Below are 20,000 nucleotides of genomic sequence, written 5' to 3' on the forward strand. Positions count from 1 at the left end.
CAAAGAATTTGTGGGAAGGATGAGAGAGGTCACCTGTCAGAAGTTTGGAGGTTTTTTGAGGAAAAAACCAGGGTGAACAGTATTGGCGAAACTGATAAAACCAGGGTGAACTGATGCTGCAAAATCCCTACCATTTTGCCGTGTTAATTTCATCATCATCATCATATAGTGTCAGTTTTCCATGCTGGTATGGTCTAGACCAGTGGTTCCCAAACTATGAGTCGCGACCCACTGATGGGTCGCAAACGGAATCCTAGTGGGTTGCAAAAAGTTATAACATTACGCATTAGCTTTGATTAACTGCTGTCTATCGAGATAGTTCAAGACTCATGTTTTAAATACTAGACTGGTTGTTTTATCATTGAACCTGATGTTAATTCTATTATTGAGTGCAGCAAGAAACAGGCTCATCCTTTTCACAGGCCTCAATGATAAAGTAATCTGAAATAAATTTGCTTCTTTCATTAATGTTTTTACCCAGTAGAGTTAAGTGGGTCACCATAAACTGGTGTCATAAATAGTGGGTTGCATCTCTAAATGATCACCTTCTTTCTCTGTCTCCCTTCATTTCATTATTAACCCCCCCACACCACTGAAGCCTACTTTGAAGAAGACAATGGACACTTAAGATGTGTGTGTGTGTGTGTGTGTGTGTATAAAACTTGAGAAAGAGGGGTAAAGAGAGGACGTATAGGAGATAAAGACTGGTATAAGGGCTCTTGGTTATATAGGATGAGAAGCAAGTGGTCTGGGTGGGGGGGGGGGGGTTATTTTATCTTTGTTTACACTTGACCAACATTGAAAATAGTTGATTTTGCTTTGTGTTTGCTACAGTTACAGCAAAAAGTGTCATGTGCAGAAGAAGGTCAAAGAATTTGTGGGAAGGATGAGAGAGGTCACCTGTCAGAAGTTTGGAGGTTTTTTGAGGAAAAAACCAGGGTGAACAGTATTGGCGAAACTGATAAAACCAGGGTGAACTGATGCTGCAAAATCCCTACCATTTTGCCGTGTTAATTTCATCATCATCATCATATAGTGTCAGTTTTCCATGCTGGTATGGTCTAGACCAGTGGTTCCCAAACTATGAGTCGCGACCCACTGATGGGTCGCAAACGGAATCCTAGTGGGTTGCAAAAAGTTATAACATTACGCATTAGCTTTGATTAACTGCTGTCTATCGAGATAGTTCAAGACTCATGTTTTAAATACTAGACTGGTTGTTTTATCATTGAACCTGATGTTAATTCTATTATCGAGTGCAGCAAGAAACAGGCTCATCCTTTTCACAGGCCTCAATGATAAAGTAATCTGAAATAAATTTGCTTCTTTCATTAATGTTTTTACCCAGTAGAGTTAAGTGGGTCACCATAAACTGGTGTCATAAATAGTGGGTTGCATCTCTAAAAAGTTTGGGAACCACTAGTATAGACAGCTTGACTGGAACTGGTAAGCTGGAGAGCTGCACCAGGCTTCAGTGTATTTTGGTTTGATTTCTACAGCTGGATGCCATTCCTAATGTCAGCCACTCCACAGAGTGTACCAGGTACCTTTAACATGTCGCCAGTATGGGTACCTTAACATGTCACCAGCAGAGGTGCCTATTATGTGTTACCGGAATGGGTGCCTTTTACATGTCACCAGCTCAGGTGCCTTTAATGTATCACCAGCACTGGCTAAGACTACGATTTCACTTAGCTTTCATGGAATATTTAACATATGCGGGGAAAAGCCGACAACTCAGCTGTGTGTGAGTGTGAGTGTGAGTGTGAATGTGAGTGTGTGTGAGTGTGTATCATACAATGATATCTTTGTATATACAAGTGACATACGATTACTATAAAACACAAGATCATAAACTTTTGGAAGAAAGTGTAGTTAATTATACTGACTGACCCCACTACCTCACTATTAATTATTTTATTAACCCCAGAAGGTTGACTGTCAAAGTTGATCCTGGCAGGATTTGAACCTAGAATATAAAGAGCCATACTAAAATGCCATAAGGCATTTAGTATGGTTGTATACTGATTCTGGTAGCTACCACCCTAAGAGTCATCAGGCACATACATGACCGCTCAGATGGAGGAGAATGATGTCAGTTAAATTAATGCCAGTAATGGATCGGTACCTTGTTTCATTGACCCCAGAATGAAAGGCTAAGCTAGCTTTCACAGGATTTGATCTCAGAAAGTAATGCAATTCAACTAAATTCTGTAAGATCCATACAACCAGAGTTTATCTTTGGTTTCCATCGTGTTAAGAAAATATGGGATGGAAAGAACTGAGGGCTATTTTGGGTAACTTTTCCATTAGAAGGATTTGAACAGAGAACTTACAAGCTAAGGAATATATGAGAGAAAGATAATTACTTGGTGGATAAAAAGGCAATGTTTTCTTTTATATTCTTCAGTATGGGTCAGTATTTTGCTGCTAAGATTGAATTATAAAAGCTAGAAGAGGAGAGAGAAGTTGTAGGAGGAAGGGGTTTATTTCTAAAGGTAAATATGGCCTGAGACATTCTGTAGAATTAAGTTAAATATTCTGCAGAGATTGAAAGCTAGTAATTCACAGTAATTCACCTGTAATTCAGTGAGTAAATGGAACAACAACACCAATATCAACATTAACACACAGAGAGGAAATGAATGAATGAGTGAAACTGAGAGAAAGAGAGTGAGAGCGAGAGAGGGTAATTGAATAATGAAGTATCAGTCTCTTAGAAGTAACAAATATCAGATGTTTTAAGAAGAACAGGAAGAGAGGAGAGAGAAACAGTAGTTATTCTGGTGGATTATAATTGCCAGTGTTTAAGCCTCAAAGGCTATTTAATAGACCAGATGAAAAGAGAAAAATGGGAGGACAGGAAATATGTGCATATTTACCTTAGTAGGGAAGTAATTAAGTTTTTCTTTTATTGGCAAAAACGTAAGAAAGCAAAAGGGCCCCTAACCAGTTTAGACCACTTTGCTGATGGAAAAGAACAAAAACAAAAACAGGGTTTTGGTAGATGTGGAAAGAGGTTAGGTGGGGGTGTAGGATTAGGTACGATTAAGTCAATTGTGGTTTTAATTCTCCCTACTGAAGAACTGTTGCTAAAAAGATGAAAAGGAAAGAATAAAAATTTCCAAGGAAAGTGGGTTGTGTTGCAAATGCTTCGTGTTTTTTTTTTTTTTTTTTTGGTTTTGTTTTGTTTTTTTCTACAGAATGAAATTTGGCTAAAACAAGAAAGGTCATTGTTCGCAAAACAGGTAGACCAGGTAAATCTTTTGGAACTCATTTAAAATTGGAGTAAAAAGAATAAATAGATGAATAAATGCTGAGAAGGATGCAACAACTTGAAGTATAAATACTTGGAATTTGGAAACAAGGGTTTCTCTGGTGGAAGAAGAACTGTATTTGGGTTCCACAAGAATGGAACCAGTTTTCAACAGTCCTTGCCACCTTTCCTTCACTGTTTGTATGGTGGCAAAATTTGTTTACTATCAGTACATAATGTCAAGACAATGAAACACAAATACACACATGCATGCTTACACAAATACACCGACATATAAAGTCAGCAGCGAAAGTTCCTTCTATTTTGTTTTTGTCTCCCTTTTCTGTCCATTATATTTTCACTTAGTTTTCATCTCCACCCAATAAATTCACTCACAAGGCTTTGATTAGCCCATGTGCAGCACAATAGGATTGCACTTGAAACCATGAGTTTGGGAAAATAAACTTCTAAACCAGTCACCCTCTCATATCAATGCAGAATTCACTTTCTTAAGGGGACCAGTGTCTCAGTCTTCATCATCATCATCATTGTTTAACGTCTGCCTTCCATGCTAGCATGGGTGGGACTGTTTTCACAAGAAACCTGCACCAAACTTTTGGCTATGATGTATTGAAAGGGATTCTCAACAATGTGACAAAAGTAAAGCCTGAAGGAAATTTTAGCTACTTCTCCTACTTTCCAGGGGTAAGCAAACAGGAAATAACATTTGCTACTCAAGGACAAAAACCATGTTACACAATGTTATTAACAATAGGTGATATAATAATTATGCTATCAAATATCACTTTACATTAAAAGGTTTAACAATTATTCCATTCCTAATTGTCTTCTAATATTTTATTCTCAACCAACAGCATTTCGATATCACAATAACAATAAGTTATGTAGAAAAAGTGTCAAAGAGTAAAATAGTAATTGAATAACTCAATACATTTTGTATATAATTAATAGAGATTGCTGTGTGGTTAAGAAGCATGCTTTGCAACCACATGCTTTCAGGTTCAATCCCACTGTGCAGCACCTTGGGAAAGTGTCTTCTACTATAGCCCCAGGGTAATGAAAGCTTTGTGAGGGAATTTGGTTGATGGAAACTGCGTGGAAACCTATTGTGTCTGAGTGTATGTGTGTGTGTGTGTATGTGTTTGTATGTGTGTGTATGTGCCTGTCTGTGTGCTTGTGTGTGTGTGTGTGTGTGTACATGTGTGCGCCTCTGTGTGTGTGTGTGTGTGTGTGCACGTGCATGTCCTTATGTTTGTGTTTGAACCCACTCACTACTTGACATCTGGTATTAGATTGTTTACATCCCCTTAACTTAGTGGATCAACAAAAAATATTGATAGAATAAGTACCAGGAGGCAATTTTTTTTTACTAACCCTTTAAAAGGTAGTGCCCCAGCATGGTCATAGTCCAATGAATGAAAGAAGTAAAAGACATAAGATAAAAGAATGATTAAAAGCAGGAGTGGTTGTGAGGTAAGTAGCTTGCTTCCCAACCACATGGTTCCGGGTTCAGTCCCACTGCGTGACACCTTGAGCAAGTGTCCTCTACTATAGCCTCAGACCAACCAAAGCCTTGTGAGTGGATTTGGTAGACGGAAACTGAAAGAAGCCCATTGTATGTGTGTGTGTATGTGTGTGTGTGTGTGTGTGTGTGTGTGTGTGTGTGTGTGTGTGTGTGTGTGTCTGTGTTTGTCTCCCGACATTGCTTGACAACTGATGATGGTGTGTTTACCTCCACGTAACTTAGCGGTTCGGCAAAAGAGACTGATAGAAAAAGTACTAGGCTTACAAAGAATAAGTCCTGGGGTTGATTTGCTCGACTAAAGGCCATGCTCCAGCATGGCCACAGTCAAATGACTGAAACAAGTAAAAGAATAAAAGAATAAGAGAATAAGAGAATAAATTGGCAATGCTAAGGTCAGTTAGTTTCACAGACAGGAAAAGTGAGATAAACAGGAAGTGACCCGAGTACTTGGAGCCAGACAAGATCAGTTAGTACCCCTTTAATCTTCTCTCAAATCATCTTGGTGAGATTTAGCATTAGACTCCCCAGGCCCAGGATCTGATCCAGCTTTTGTATGATGGCAGGAGTGCAACACTCTACCCTAAACATAGGTGTGTAATTCCATTGCCATCACCGACTGCCACCACCACCACCACCACCACCTAGTGGACTATCTTAATGCAAAATAACCTGATGATGAGGAGGAGGAGGAAGAGGAGGTGGAGGACATGGTGATGATGATGATGATTATGATATGACAATAATGACATTATGATGATGATGGTGATAATGATGATGATGATGATGATGATGATGATGATGATGATGATGATGATGACAAGAAGATGCTGAGGAGAATGAATGGACTTGGCTAAAATATTCATCCAAGACCTTCATCTCTACATTGTCACTCATCACCACTACTATTACTGCAATGGTTACTACTACTACTACTACTACTACTACTACTACTACTACTACTACTACTACTACTACTACTACTACTACTGTTGCTGCTAGAACATAATCTGCAGCTGCCAATTAAGAATTAAAAAGAATTATTAATCTGTTATCACTGTCATTACCATTGAATTTCTTTTCAGAATATCTATCAAACTCATTAAAGTCTAACTTAATTAAACCATAATTAAACCCTGTATCCAATTACTTTCTAGGGAATACCTTCCCCCTATACTTTTTAAATGTTTATATATTTATTTGTTTGTTTTCAGCTCCTTTCTAAGTCACTGTGAAAAAAGAAAATGAAAAAGGAGGCAAAGAAGGATTGGAAAATGACAGAAAGAAAGAAAGAAAGAAAGGAAGAAAGAGAAAGAAAGAGAGAAAGAAAGAGGACAAAGGACTAAAGGCCTTTGAGTTTTCTAACTCCAAAGAAAAATAGTCAAAAAAAAAATTTAATGAGTTCGATTCCTAGACCAGGTTGTGTGTTATGTTCTTGAGCAAGACACTTTATTTTACATTGCTCCAGTTCACTCAGCTGTAGAAATGAGTTGCAACATCTCTGGTGCCAAGCTGTATAGACCTTTACCTTTCCTTTGGATAACATCATTGGCATGGAGACGGCCTTTAGTTGAGCAAATCGACCCCAGGACTTATTTTTTGTAAGCCTAGTACTTATTCTATTGGGGCTCTTTTGGTGAACCACTAAGTTACGGGTACGTAAAAACGCCAGTATTGGTTGTCAAGCAATGTTGGGCGGGGACAAACACAGACACACAAACATATATATATATACATATATACGACAGGCTTCTTTCAGTTTCCATCTACCAAATCCACCCACAAGACTTCGGTTGGCCCGAGGCTATAGTAGAAGACACTTGCCCAAGGTGCTACGCAGTGGGAATGAACCCGGAACCACGTGGTTGGTAAGCAAGCTACTTACCACACAGCCACTCCTGATATATATATAATGCCTTATGTTTTGATAATTTCTTATCCCTTTCTTAGCTTCTACAGAAGCTGTTGTTGAAACTCGATGTGTGTCAATGAACACTTTTGACTTATGTAGAACATTATCACAAATACAGGGATTTACTGATGCGAAATGGTATGGCACAGAGGAAGAAGGCAAAGCAAAAAGCTAAGAGGGTGATGATGATGATGGTGGTGAAGGGAATGATAATGATGAGGACAACAACAACAACAACAATGATGGAGACAAAGACAAAGTCAAAGATAACAAGGAGTGGGGGGAAGCGGAGGAGGAGGATTCAGAAAGTAAAGTAGGTGAAAGAAGAAAACAAAATTAAATAAAAGGAAATAAGAATAAAAATCTTGAAGATAACATAAAGCTTCGAGGAAAATCTATATTCTATCTTATATGGAAAATCAGAAAGTAATAAAAGATTGGGTGTCCATTTGCTTAGATTTTTGGAATCTGAAATCCAATGTGTAACTGCAAGTATCTCTAAAAAGATGAGACTGAAAAGAAGAAAAAGAAAAAGAAGGAAGCAGTTCTACCGCCCATCAGTTGTTCAACAACTGTACATATGGACGAATCTCATATGTAGGTCAGTGCCAATGGGAAGATGACTGCATTTTCTTGTTAAGGTAGCTTTTATTTCTTAATTTTTATTTTCTCTTTCGTCTTTATTTTTGTCTCCTTCCAACTTCTTAATACATTTCTAAATGATCCACCAACCCCACCACCACCACCACCAATGGTATTTCGTCTGCCGCTACATTCTGAGTTCCATTTCCACCAAGGTCGACTTTGCCTTTCATTCTTTCGGCATTGATTAAATAAATACCAGTTACGCACTGGGGTTGATGAAATCGACTTACCCCCCCACTCCCAACAAATTTCAGGCCTTATGCCTATAACAGAAAAGATTATTATTATTATTTTATGTTTGACTTTTGCTTTGCATTTGTACAAGTTGGATCCAAGTCTCACCCAGAGACCTCAAGAGACAACAAGTTAGAAGTTCATGTAGGTGTTATGCCTAGGGTACCATATATTTGGATTTGTAGTTTTGTTCTAGTGAATGTTTAAGAAACCATAAGAAAATTATGTGTTTGTTTTAAAATTTGAGATCACATTATTATTATTATTATTATTATTATTATTATTATTATTATTTAGGCAGTGAGATGGCAGAATTGTTAACACACTCATCAAAATGCTTAGAAGCATTGCATCACACTTTGTTCTTAGTTCAAATTCCGTCAAAGACGATTTTACCTTTCATCTCTTTGGAGGTGGTGGGGGGGGGGGTCAATAAAATAAGTACCAGTTGAGCACTGGGATCAATGTAATTGACTAGCTCCTTCCCCCAAAATTTCAGGCCTTGTACCAAAATTTGAAATCATCATTATTATTATTATTATTGTTCAGTAGTTTTATTTTTATAACGTGCTTTCACTTCACTACCGAGTGCAGCTCTGTGCGCCTTCGGTATGTGCTGTGGTTTGCTGTGGTGCTCTTATGTTTACTGTATTGAAAGTGTTTTGCGTAGAATGTGTGCAGTACCCAGTAGTGCAATTTTCTGTATGTTATATATATTTGTAAGTCCTGGTGTTTTTGTTATGTATTTGTCTGAATATTTTTTTATTATACCTAAGGCACCTACTATGATAGGAATTGTTTCTGTTTTTAGATTCCACATTCGAGTTACCTCTATTTCCAGGTCTTTGTATTTTGAAAGTTTTTCCATTTCTTTTAGAGAAACGTTGTCATCTGCTGGTATTGATACATCAATTAGAAAGCATTTTTTTTCTTCATGATCTTTGACAACTATATCTGGTCTATTTGCCTTAATTTCTCTTATATTATTATTATTATTATTATTATTATTATTATTATTATTAAGGCAGCAGGCAAAATGCTTAGCGACATTTCGTCCATCTTTATATTCTGAGTTCAAATTCCGCTGGGATCAATTTTGCTGAAATTTCAAGCCTTGTGCCTATATTAGAAAGGATTATTTATTATTATTATTATCATTATAAAGAATAAAAAGTTTAGAATGGCACAACAATGCACTATAAAACAAAAAATGGACTATATACCTGTTGTAATTTGGTTATCTATAGTCTGATGATATTTCGGAATTACAATTCCTTCTTCAGATCTTTAGACTCCATCTAAGAATATCTGAAGAAGGAATTGTATTCCGAAATATCATCGGACTATAGATAACCAAATTACAACAGGTATATAGTCCATTTTTTGTTTTATAGTGCATTGTTGTACCATTCTAAACTTTTTATTCTTTACAAACAATACACAATGCTTCAAGCAAACTACAATACTCTCCTATTATTATTATTATTATTATTATTTGTTTTCCTTCATGTGATGTGTTATTATGAATAATTTGCTAAGGAATTGTTTTAGAACTTAAAAGCCAAACCTGTTTATAAATTAGATTTCTGTCGCGAATATAATTATTTTCAATTGTTATTGAGAGGTTTTGAATAGATCTTAAGGAAATTATTGAAAACCTCAAGTTGTTGTTTATATTGTTTGGCTCCAATTCAACCCTGATCATACAGACTTATGACCAAAAGGAATTCCAGCCAGAATCAACTTTAATCCCACTTGCTGACATCAGGCTTTGGGTCAACTAAAGCCTTGTAAAATTCCTTAGATGAAACCCACTGGAGGGACTGGCATTCCTCTTCATGAGTGGTAAATTAAACATGTTACCCAGTTTAACATCACTACCTGATTCTTAGGTACATTTCATTCTCTTACAAGAACGGGCAGGTCTCTAATCCAAGAATAACACCATTCTGTTCATCCACCAGTTACAGAGGCCCTGAAAAGAAAAAGGTCACTGGTGCTGCCCTTCTTCCTCTGAACTAACATATATGAGTTTAAGTTTTTGTCTAAAGTAGGATGATTGAGAGATGCCAAATATTTAAATGTAGACTGGTGCTGGGTTAATTATACTTATAAGTAGGTACATTTGGGTACAGGGATGACCTCCAGGAAATAACTGAGATACATAGTCCAAGCTTTAAAACTTTACCTGTTAGAAGGCACTGGATTTGTACGAGTTGCAAAAGAACAACAACCTCTGCAACAGAGAACCAATGGGAGAATCTAATTTGCGAGAAATAGCAGCCAAATCACTCTCAAATCCCACTATATAAGAAAGGATACACTTATCAGAGTAATTCCTGATATATGAAAAAAATGAGGATGGTTATAATTGGAATGAATTTTATCATTGGTCAACTAGATCAGGGATGATTTAGAGATAAATAGCAATAAAAGCAATCTCCTAGAAATAGCAACCAAATCTACAATTTATATCTTACTCTCTTTGAAACATGGGAAGATTGGAATGACTTTAATCATAAGTTTGCCTAATCAGTCGTGACCTAAGGTTAAACAGTAACAAGCTGGCAAAATTGTAAGCATGCCGGACAAAATGCTGCTAAGAATTTTGTCTGTCTTTTATGTTCTGAGTTCAAATTCTGTCAAGGTCAACTTTGCCTTTCATCCTTTTGGGGTCGATAAAATAAGCACCAGCTTAGCACTGGGATCAATGTAATCAACTAGCCCCTCCCCTAAAATTTCAGGCCTTCTGCCTAGAGTAGAAAGGATACCTTTATTATTTTAGTGGCCATTGTAAAAGGAAAAAGTTTCAAATCACATGAAACATAAAAACAGACAACAAAAAAAAACAGTTTTACATTACCCATGAGATTAGGAGACATTGATGCTTACCTGGAAAGAAGAAAAGAAAAGAAAAATTATAAATCATACTGATTAAAAGTTATTATATTTATAAATGGTTACTAATTAACACACTGTTAATTTCAACAAAGAAACAACAAGAAAAAGTTACAAAATTCAAGACAAACTGAAAAAACATCATTACAAACTACACAGTTTGATGTATTTTGTCATTCATGGTTTATTCATTACTACTGTTAAGGCTATGATTCACTGATGAGGTCAGCATAAAATTAAAACTAATAAAAAGTTGTCTCCTTTCTTTCTCACTGCATTTTTATTTATTTATTCTATAATGACTGAGAGAATTTATCTAGAGATCTCATCTTCATACATACATTTATTAACCTAAATGCCAACACAATGAGTACTCGCTATTTACTTAAATGTTCTATCTAGCACCGTTGAGAGTGCATAAGTCTACTACTGCCAATTTTATGCCTATTAAACATTACACCTGCAGCAAGGGCTGATGCAATATAGCAGGGACAGACACATCCTTAGTCACGGCAGATAGCACTTGGAGAAATCACCAGCTCATTTACTATTACATCTCCAAAAGATCCCATCCTTGATAAACTAGGTATAAAGGACCTATTAGAGTATCTCCCTAAAACTCTCTACCAAACTGCATAATGGCACAGAAACATCAACACCTTCCAGCTGCCCCTATAAACTAACATGGAGGCAGCTCTTATACATACATACCCAACAGTTTTCTCTGCCACTAATACCTAAGTCCTCAATAATCTAGGAATGATACTCGAGGGAATTCTACTCTATAAAACTTTCTGCATACCAGGTTGTCCTCTTCAGAATAGAACAGATATGAATCCTGAACCCACAGGACTTTTAGTGTTACTATGAGTCCCATGAAAACTAACCACTCTTTCCGGTGTCAATCTTAACATGTTGACCTTTGACTATTATAAATAATTGTTGGCACAAAGTGAAGGAACCCTTAAGTCAAAATCAATATAGAATAAGGAAGACTATTTTAAAAGTTTCTGCTGTTTATTGCAGGAAGCTAACCTACACAGTCTGGTTTCTAAAAATATGGCTTTGTGTTCTTTCTACATTTTCCCCTGATAATGCATCAATTCAATTCATTTACAATATCAGTTTGCTTGTAGAAACAGAGTGCTCTGGTAGGAGTTAGGTTTGTAATTTCTGGGTGTATATGTTAGGTACGTGAAGAAGAGGACAGTTTGAACAACTAAGCAATGTTAGCACTGAGAAGATATCTGCATGTATATATTCTTTTATTTGTTTCAGTCATTTGACTGCAGCCATGCTGGAGCACCACCTTTACATATATATGCATATATATACATACATACATACACACATACACACACACACACACACACACACGAGCGCTCGTGCATGAATATGTACATAGACATAGCCTTGTCACACTTTGCGTTGTGTTGATTCAGGCTAAGGATTACATTTATGGATACAAGTTTCTGTGGAGTATTCAGCCATTTGACTGTAATAATAGATACTTTCCATTGATATAATAACAGAAACACTCATCATCACAACCACTGGAAATTCTATCATCATCATCATCACCAAAACCACCACCACCACCACCACCACCACCACCACCACCACCACCACCACCACCACCACCACTGCCACTACCACCAGCCTAATCATTCAGTACAATACCAGCTAACGGACATCTATACTACACTCATTAGGAAACAATCCATTTGTTATCCACGGTACAAAGTTAGTGTTAGCTTAACACATTTCTATACCTGTAATACTAACTTTAAAAGCATAGAATGAAATAATCTTTTAACTAAAGAACAGAAAAGCAAATATTGACAGAGTACACATCTCCACCATTTACCAATATAAACAAAACAGCAATAAACTCCACCATCCCACTTACCCTTTCAGTCTTGTGATACCTCCTACTGCAGTAAATCTATATCATTGATTAACAGATGTTTACATTGCTCTAGTCAGTAAGTTAAGTAAGTCTTATGATCTCTAATTACTCAGCTACTTTTCAATTAAATGATTCCAGGAAAAAAAAAAATGCTTTCTTTCCCTTCAACATATGTTATAGTAAACTATAACGATAAGCAACCTACTTGAAATCCTGTGCAATTAAATACACGGGGGGAAAAATATATATATATATATACAGAGAGGATTAAAATGGGTGTCAGCCTTAATGTTTATCAAGGGACCTTCATTGTTAAAAAAAAAAATGATAAGAAACAACACAGTTGCCCATTGCTATAATCAGTTGTTGTTGGCACTCTGTCGCTTACGACGTCGAGGGTTCCAGTTGATCTGATCAACGGAACAGCCTGCTCATGAAATTAACGTGCAAGTGGCTGAGCACTCCACAGACACGTGTACCCTTAATGTAGTTCTCGGGGTAGATTCAGCGTGACACAGTGTGACAAAGCTGGCCCTTTGAAATAGAAGTACAACAGAAACAGGCAGTAAGAGTGAGAGAAAGTTGTGGTGAAAGAGTACAGCAGGGTTCGCTACCATCCCCTGCCAGAGACACGTGGAGCTTTAGGTGTTTTTGCTCAATAAACACTCACAACGCCCAGTCTGGGAATCGAAACCGTGATCCTACTACTGCGAGTTCGCTGCCCTAACCACTGGGCCATCGCGCCTCCACAGTTCCATATGTATGTTTGTGTATATGCATGTAGCAGTGAGTTGTCTGAAATATATCAATAAAACTAGTTATCTGTATTCAGTGAGTTTTTGAAATGCATGCTAATGCTGTAATATTTTTACATATATTACCAGTTGGCTATTCATGCAAGTATATATATATATATATATATATATATATATATATATATTACAAAATAGGAAAGCGGAAATTTCTTTGCTATTATTTATTCTACATTACATGTGTTTCATTTGCTAAAAGAAATCACAAGTAATATACAACAGCAACTGTAACTATATATTGGATTGTAATAATGGAATAAGCAGGAAAAAAACAGGAAAAAGCTGGGATTTACATTAACTACCTACATAACACGTGTGTATATGTGTGTGTGTGTGTGTGTGTGCATCTTTTATCTTTTTTCTTTTACTTGTTTCAGTCACTTGATTGGTCATGCTGAGGCTCAGCCTTGAAGTCAAACTAATCAGCCCCAGGACTTTTTTTTAAAGCCTAGTACTTATTCTATAAGTTCTTTTTTGCCGAACCGCTAAGTTACAGGGACATAAACACGAACAACACCGGTTGTGCAGCGGTGGTAGGAGGCAACGACAGAAACAAAGACACACACACACACACACACATATTCCCGATGCACTTCTTTCAGTTACTGTCCACCAAATCCACTTGCAAGACTTTGGTTGGCCCAAGGCTATCGTAGAAGACTGAACCCAGAACCATGTGGTTGTGGCTGGGAAGCAAACTTCTTACCACACAGCTATACCTGATATATATATATATATGGGAGAATTTACGAGAAAAACAACAGATGAGGACAGGTGGTGTAAACAACAAAAGGATGTATTAGATTAACGCTTGGGAATAGAGAAAGTCTTTAATGTTTCAAGCTACGAATTCAACAGAAAGAAATAAGGAGAAAAACAAGGAGAAAAAAAATTTTTAATGTCGTGGTCAGCGATTTATCATGGCAACTGCCGGACAGAAAGTTCACACAGGAGAGCTAAGAAAAAGGGGAGATAACAAAAGGGGATATACACACTGATTTTTCAAAAAGTAGAAAAAGAAAGATGTGACTGATTTCACAGCTGTCTTGCTTCTGTCTAGTGTTTGAAGTTTGCCCTATTTCTATAGGATGTTCATGGCTCAAATTAGTATATGTTTTGAATAGGATTTGATTGGTAGAGGACAGTCACATGACTGGTCTTAGAAATTTTTTTGTTCACTCTATGCCCTTGTTTGCCTGCTCTGTTTAACCCTCTGTGGGCAATAAAGAAATAAAGAGAGAGGGAGAGAGAGAGAGAGAGAGAGAGAGAGAGAGAGAGAGAGAGAAGAATTCAAGTGTCTCCTGAAAACACAGCACTGTAAAATATGAAAGAAGGGTTTATTTTCTGATTTTCTGAGTTCAAAACCTGTTACAGTTGATTTTGATTCTCATCTCTATAGCAGAAAGAAAGAATATCAATAAAATAGCAATATGTCTTTCATAAGGACTCCTTCAGTTAAACATGCCTAACACCTTCACAATTCTGTTGTTTTGCAATGTTCCCCACTTCACTGCTGTATCATGATAAGCAAGATCATGAGCTGAAAATTCCACTCTCATCTTTTACATCACAGTAAATAATGAGAGAAGGGTTTACAGTTAGAAATGCCATATCAAGTGTGAGTCTTAAACCAGTGGTTCGAAGTGTGTTGTGTGTGTGTTGGCACTCCGTCGCGGGTTCCAGTTGATCCAATGAACGGAACAGCCTGCTCGTGAAATTGACGTGCAAGTGGCTGAGCACTCCACAGACACGGATATTCAGCATGACACAGGGGATATTCAGCATGACATAGTGTGACAAGGCTGACCCTTTTGAATTACAGGCACAACAGAAACAGGAAGTAAGAGTGAGAGAAAGTTGTGGTGGAAGAGTACAGCAGGGTTTGCCACCAGCCCCCCTGCCGGAGCCGCGTGGAGCTTTAGGTGTTTTCGCTCAATAAACACTCACAACGCCTGGTCTGGGAATCGAAACCGCGATCCTATAACCGTGAGTCCGCTTCCCTAACTACTGGGCCATTGCGCCTCCACTGTGGTTCGAAGACATACTTGGCTATAGGATTATCTCTTCTTTCTTTTCTTCCTCTTTTGTACATGCTCTGGGTAGGTTTTATTGAATTTTTCAAGCATGAGGGTCACTGTGTGTGTATGTGTATGCATGTGTGTGTGTGTGTGTGTGTGTGTGTGAGTGAGTGAGACAGTGTCTTTGTGTGTATGTGAGAGAGATGATGTCAGAGAAAGAGACAGAAAGAGTTATATGTACTCTTGACCTCATCTACAATACAGTGACTCAGCAACTGGCTGTGTGGTGGTTTATACTGTTTTATAGTGTGTTTATACTATGTTTTATACACATGCACATGCATACACATACACACACACATGCACACACAAGCACACACACACTCACACACACACACACCTACAACCCAGATTGGTAGCCATAATCATAAACCTATGAACTCTCACAAGTAGTCACAAACAGAGGCACAGATTTACACACACATATTGTGCATAGAAAGGGTGTCTGTTTTACACACACACACACATAAACATACATACACACACACATACAGAGGGTGTGCTGGGTATTTGAGAATAAAGCAACAAACTTCCAGAAAAATAGCACACACATTCAACAGATTTAACTAGATACATCCAAGAAATAGGCCAGTCATTCAACAAAATTGCCCTAAGTGCCAACAATGGGCTTTGGTACAGTTACAGAATCAATCGCATGTTACAATCAGGTGATCCCCTATCTACAAGGGGGTGCTGGAAAGTTACTGGTTGAAAGTCTGACTGGAGACCCAACATTCCAAGTTGTTGACCCTACTACTGTCTGACATTACATTAGGATATAAGTGCTGAATGTGAAATATGGAATTAAACATTTAGCTTTCTTCCAGGTCATCTCCCCAGCCAGTCACCCCACAACTACAAAGGGGAGCTAAGAAGTTCCTAGCTTTAAAGGTATCGCGAAAGGCCTGGTTGGAGGCCCAAATTTCTGAGCTCTTTCACAGGGTTTAGAAAAACTGAAGGACTGCTGCAATGAATCTGAGAGGGGAATGTTAAGTAAAATCATAATTAACTGATCTTCCTGTATTATGTATTATTTCTTTCCACCTTGTTTTGCACCTATGTACTCATACATATGTGCGCATATGTGTATGTATTTGTGTGTGTGTGTGTGTGTGTGTGTGTATGTGAATGTTACTCTCTCCTTGTCTTGACATCATGTGACAGTCGTAAGAGAACGACACCATCATACAAGCAGAATTCTTTGTTTTCAATCTTCTGTGAAAAACATGTCTGGCCATTGGTGGAGATATTACCTAGCTTGCAAATTGGTTACGGATTGGATACAGGAAGGGCATCTGGCTGTAGAAAATTCCAAAATTCTACCTCTGCCCAATCCATGTGAGCATGGAAAAGTGGACATTAAAACAATAATGATGATGATGACGACAAAGACAATGATGATGATGATGACAACAACGACAAGAACGATGACAATGATAATGATGAAGATGTTGATGACGATGATGATGATGATGATGATGATGATGATGATGACGATGATGATGAAATTGGTATGAAACAAATAGTCAAAGAGTGGACAGTTTACAGCTAGTCACTGGATACTGCCTTGTGTCTGTGACTAAGAATCAACTCCCAAATGACCCAGACAAAGCAACTATAAATAACCACCACTGGCTCACTTGCTGACTGTCTGGCTTGTAGGGCCTCTCTATTATTATAAAGTAATGACTGCACTATAATAATCAATACTGAGCAGAGAGTTAGCCTTAGCTTGCTGTAGTGAGTTCAGTCCCTTTAGAATATACAGTAAGGCAGTGTTTCTCAATCGGGGTTCCCCGGAAGCCTAGGGTTTCACAAAAGGTTCCTAGGATTTCCGCAAGGAAGAGTGAGATAAGCTAATGCTAATTTCATGATCGTAATATTACTATACATGCACAACATATTATTGGTTATTGTAATATTGTAATATAGATATCATCCTATCTAACTTATTATGTTATAAAAAAATATAACAACCATATACATGTGTGTGTGTGTGTGTGCGTGTGTGGTATTTACCATGTGAACTACGATGAAAAGATATGAGAAAGATATGGTATATAATTTTTTTTGTGCAGGAGTTCCTTGAGACATGTAATTTCAGTTCTATATTTAAGAGATGAGGAATTATGTATATTATTTACATTATTTACATCTGACAGATATTTGTCCTCATCTCATTTGTTGTTAACACAACATTTCAGCTGATGTACTCTCCAGCCTTCATCAGGTGTCCTGGAGTCGAATTGTTCGACTAAAGGCGGTGCTCCAGCATGGCCGCAGTCAAATGACGGAAACAAGTAAAAGAGTAAAAGAATAAAAGAGTAAAAGAGTAACCTTGTAGCGCACTGTGTTGCACCAATTCATCCTCAGGAGCATATTAAGGGCCACATGCTTTTGTCAACTTAATTACTCAAATGATTACTCCATGATACAGGATGGGATTGTACTGTAATTCAAAGGGCCAGCCTTGTCAAATACATTCACACACACACACAGTGTCATGCTCTGGATTACTTCAATGTCTATACTTCAATAAGTGAAAGAAACGATGAGGATGTCTACTAGATGGACTATACCTGGGGTTTCAAAGAGACAGACTTGCATCACATAGTATAAGACTGATTCCATCTGATGATTATGTGGAATGGCCACATTAAGGCTTGTGGTTATGAGGTGGGTCATGATAGCAACAGTGGAAGGTATCAGGTCAGATTAACCAATCAACAGGTAGAGAAACAGAGGAGTGAGATGACTGGGTGCAGCTGTTTGGATGCTGACGATTTGGTATGGCTGACTGGACATTCAAACTGTGTTGGCAATAGTACTTTGGGGCACTGGATGCAAACATACATGTGTGCACACAGAAATATATATATATAAAGAGAGATAGGGGGAGAGAGAGAGAAGGAGAGAGAGAGACAGACAGAAAGATAAACACTGCAATCTATTTATTGAGTACAATTAACATGAACACTTTCCTTCTCTTCATATGCATAAGAGAAATATACTCACACAGATAAACAGATAGATAGATGGATAGATAAATAGATAGATAAATAGATAAATAGATAGATAGATAGAGAGAGAGAGAGAGAGAGAGAGAAAGATAGATAGAAAGAGAGAGAGAGAGAGAGAGAGAGAGAGAGATTAAAATGTCTCATATCAAATAAGTCAGCGTGAAATCAGCAATACCAATTTGACAGTGCCAAAACAGCAGTGCCAAAACATCTACCCATGAAATGGAGGTCGATGAGTTTAGGGTTCACCTCTCTTTCCTGGGGTGAAGTGAGGAATAGAGGAATAAGCAGCTACCCGGGTTACTGATTCACTAAAGAATAAACTTAAAAAGAGAAATGGAAAAAGGTGAAAGGGACAGAGAGGAAATGTGGAGGTGAGAAATTTACACAGACAAGAACAGGTTTACATATGATGTTTCTGTTACCTGGTGCCATTTGCATGTATGCTTGATACAGAATTTGTGTGTGTATACTTGTATAATTTTAACATATTTATAAGGAAACTGTGTACAAAACAGCTATTTAAATGCACAAATAATGCAAAAATTATATATTGTCCTCTTCTGCATCAAATTATTTAGAAAACAAGGATGACACGCAAATTCGTGAAGTGTTCCATATTTTCTTCAAAGGAGTAGGAGTGGCTGTGTGGTAAGTACCTTGCTTACGAACCACATGGTTCCGTGTTTAGTCCCACTGCGTGGCACCTTGGGCAAGTGTCTTCTACTATAGCCTCGGGCCAACCAAAGCCTTGTGAGTAGAATTGGTAGACGGAAACTGAAAGAAGCCCGTCGTATATACGTATATATATCATCATCATTGTTTAACGTCCGCTTTCCATGCTAGCATGGGTTGGACGATTTGACTGAGGACTGGTGAAACCGGATGGCAACACCAGGCTCCAATCTAATTTGGCAGAGTTTCTACAGCTGGATGCCCTTCCTAACGCCAACCACTCAGAGAGTGTAGTGGGTGCTTTTACGTGTCACCCGCACGAAGGCCAGTCAGGCGGTACTGGCAACGGCCATGCTCGAAATGGTGTCTTTTATGTGCCACCCGCACAAGAGCCAGTCCAGGGGCACTAGCAACGATCTCGCTCGAAAATCCTATGAAGGCCAGTCAGGCGGTACTGGCAACGGCCACGCTCAAAATGGTGCATCTTATGTGCCACCTGCACAAGAGCCAGTCCAGGGGCACTGGCAACGATCTCACTTGGCTTGCCGGGTCTTCTCACGTACAGCACATTTCCAAAGGTCTCGGTCAGTAGTCATTGCCTTGGTGAGGCCCAATGTTCGAAGGTCTTGCCTCACCACCTCAGCCCAGGTCTTCCTGGGCCTACCTCTTCCACGGGTTCCCTCAACTGTTAGGGTGTGGCACTTTTTCATGCAGCTATCCTCATCCATTCTCACCACATGTCCATACCAGTGCAATCGTCTCTCTTGCACACCACAACTGATGCTTCTAATGTTCAGCTTTTCTCTCAAGATACTTACACTCTGACGGGTATTCACATTGACATTACATGTCCAACGGAGCATACTGGCTTCATTCCTTGCGAGATTACGCATGTCCTCAGCAGTTACAGCCCATGTTTCACTGCCATGTAGCATGGCTGTTCGTACACATGTGTCATACAGTCTGCCTTTTACTCTGAGTGAGAGTCCCTTTGTCACCAGCAGAGGTAAGAGCTCTC

General features: G+C 38.2%; 1 protein-coding gene across 28 annotated transcripts in view; it reads right to left on the bottom strand.

Moving 5' to 3' along the window:
• Positions 1 to 20,000, bottom strand: part of LOC106883493 (uncharacterized) — a 379,952-nt gene that overhangs the window by 66,849 nt on the left and 293,103 nt on the right. For 5 of the 28 annotated variants that reach the window (XM_089356617.1, XM_089356615.1, XM_089356601.1 and 2 more), the window contains exon 2: positions 10,454 to 10,482. The exons of the other annotated variants lie outside the window; for them this stretch is intronic. The gene's annotated coding sequence lies outside the window, so the exon portion shown is untranslated. The remainder of the gene's footprint in view (positions 1 to 10,453; positions 10,483 to 20,000) is intronic. 28 annotated transcript variants of the gene reach the window in all.

Source organism: Octopus bimaculoides, chromosome 8 (genome assembly GCF_046866305.1).
Source record: "Octopus bimaculoides isolate indiv1 chromosome 8, ASM4686630v1, whole genome shotgun sequence".
Classification (NCBI taxonomy): domain Eukaryota; kingdom Metazoa; phylum Mollusca; class Cephalopoda; order Octopoda; family Octopodidae; genus Octopus; species Octopus bimaculoides.